At 32.8% G+C, this 2744-nt stretch overlaps 1 long non-coding RNA gene across 1 annotated transcript; it reads left to right on the top strand.

The window, feature by feature from the left end:
• The first annotated feature begins 1780 nt into the window (after positions 1–1780).
• On the top strand, positions 1781–2744 carry LOC136776939 (uncharacterized). Its single transcript, XR_010823187.1, has 3 exons — positions 1781–2029; positions 2428–2476; positions 2546–2744. It is a non-coding gene; the product is annotated as an uncharacterized lncRNA (long non-coding RNA).

Below are 2744 nucleotides of genomic sequence, written 5' to 3' on the forward strand. Positions count from 1 at the left end.
GTTCAATGACTCTCCTTATGTACAAATTGATTTTAATTAAAAATTTACCTTAAGTCAACTCCTCTTTTTAAAAAAGTAAATCCTCATGTATTGAAATAACATGGCAGCTCAACAATTATAATTATTCTCAATTATTGTGTCCATTTCCAAATCTTTCAGTTTCAATTAAAAATATGCAATCATATCTATGTAACTGATATAGCTTTCATTGCAATGTGCCTATAAAAAGATAAAATATTTGTAGAATCTATATTCGATAAATACTCAAGCAATAATATTAATTCACCTATTGCAAAAGAGGAATTAGCTAAAAAGAACAAAGAAATCGTTTCGACAAGTTTAGCTAATAAACTTTCACAAGAAATGTAGTGATATTACTCCTTTTGCATTTTTAACTTCTACAATCAGAATTACTGACGAAGAAAAAAGAATGTAAGAAACTTAATTTATACGAATAAAGTTTTCAAGAAATTTGTTTTAAGATACAGATGTGAAATGAAAGCTTACAGTTAATAAAAATAATTGTAACCAAAAAGAAACTATCAACTCAATACAAAATGCTTCTTAACAGAAGTTCAAAACACAAAAATTAGTAAATCTCCGATTTGTCGAGAAAAGTTTGAAAAAGCTAAAAAGAACAAAATTAAAATAAAATAAGAGCAATGGTCAAAAGAGATACCTCTCATTCTGGCTCTAAAAGATTCTTTATAAATTGTCCGCCAAACGATCGTACACTACAATCACAGAGATTGCGCACTATAGTTTTTCCGTTACTCGTTCTCTCGTAGGGTTTTCACGTACAATTCAATTACCTCGATCCACTCTACCGACCTAACAGAGGTTTTATCGATTCAAAATCAACTGGTCGCGTTCTCTTTCCCGAACTAAGAGTTACCTTCGCGGTCCCGCGAAAACGTTGGACCAATGTCTCGAATATTCGTTGATCGAAATACTTTCTCGGTAAAACACGAAAAACTGAAAAGAATCGCAAAAATAGGCTACAATCCGCTGTACTCTGAATACCATGAAAGGAGGGAAGACGCGTAAGGAATGCTAATTCATTCGTTGGGTGGGTTAACCGTTATGGCGCGAAATTTTTACAAACTTTATACCGGTTATACAAAAGACTATTCGACGGAAAAAACAATTACAATTATACCGTAGGCACCTGATGACTTCCAATTAAGATATACTAAGCGCTTAAAACGTTTCGTAGTAACTTGAACCGATTTAACTTTTTATTTTATTTAACACTTTGATTAGAGTTCCACTCCGTTCAACAGGGTCCAGCCAAATGACGCCGAAAATGGGTAGTGGGAGGTGGTAGGTGGCGAGGTGTCGCGGTTTTATCGCGGTTTTGGCGCGCTTTTACCGCGTCCTTTTTGTCAGCCAATAGGAAGCAAGGAAAATTGTTAAATTAATATCCCACATTCCGACACCATTTTACTAGTACGTAGTTAACAAAAGTTTATTTTAAAAATGTAGGTTTACTGTCACAAACTATAAATCACAAATTAATTACAATATATTTAATTTACGTAATTTAATTCTCAATAGTGTAAGAATTCGGTATTAATTTTACCATTTTTCTGCCTTCCTACTGGTTGACCAAAAGCGCGAACAACTCGGCGATATCGCGCGAGTCGCGACATCTGTTTTTATTTGAGTATTTCTCTATCCCTGCCACCTACCATCCCCCACCTTTCACTTCCGGTTTCTCGTCACTTTGAGTAAGTTTGTTCAACAAACTGGTTGTGTGATCGACGTACTAAATAAAAAGTTAACCCGACTATGACGTATTAATAAAACATTCTGCATACTTTAATGTTTTTTAGTTATGAGGCGTAGGGTGCCTACGGTATAATTGTAATCGTTTTTTCCCTCGAATAGTGCTTTGTATAACCGGTATTACGTTTGCAAAATATTCGTGCAATGGTGGTTCATCCACCTAATGAATGAAAGCATTCCTTAAGCATCCCCCCCGCTTTCATAGTATCAGAATGCAACAGGATGTAGCTTGTTTTTCGGTGTAAGTTTTTCTTGTATTATCGGGAAAGTATTTCAGTCAACGAATATATTCGCGAAGTTTACTCAAAGTTTATGCGATTTTGACCATTGCCCTGATTTATTTTGAATTTTACTCTTCTCAGATTTCTCAAACTTTTTTACTAAATAGAAGATTTACTAATTTTAGTGTTTTGAACTTCGTTTAAGAGACATCTAGTTTGGAATTATTTTCTTTTTGGCTACTGTTATTTTTCCTAACTGTGTTTTCATCTCATTAGTATCTTGAAACAAATTTGTTGAAAACTTTATTTATATTGGTCAAGTTCTTTATATTCTCTTTTTTTTGTTAATAATTCTGTTGGTAAAAGTTGTAAATGAACAAGCAGTAATATCACTAAACTTTTTGTGAAATATCATTAGCTAGGATGGTTGAAAGGATCTCTTTTTTTTTAGCTACAAATCTTTCGCAGTAAGCTTATCAATATTTATGCACAAATGTATGCACATATATAAATTCTATTAACATTATCTTTTTCAGGCATGTCAATACTGAATGAAACTTTTGGAAAGGGACAAAATCATTCAGGCATCATTATAACTGCAGCTCACTGGTCAACTTAATGTTTATTAATGATTCATAAAGATCTGCCTTTATAAAAACTACACAGAATTGAGGTATAAGTTTTTAATTATTATCAATGTATACTTAATAAGGATCGTTAAATGTTAGAGTTTGT

Source organism: Prorops nasuta, unplaced genomic scaffold, assembly GCF_024137725.1.
Source record: "Prorops nasuta isolate Cenicafe-Biocafe unplaced genomic scaffold, Cenicafe_Pnas_1.2 PNAS00010, whole genome shotgun sequence".
NCBI lineage: Eukaryota > Metazoa > Arthropoda > Insecta > Hymenoptera > Bethylidae > Prorops > Prorops nasuta.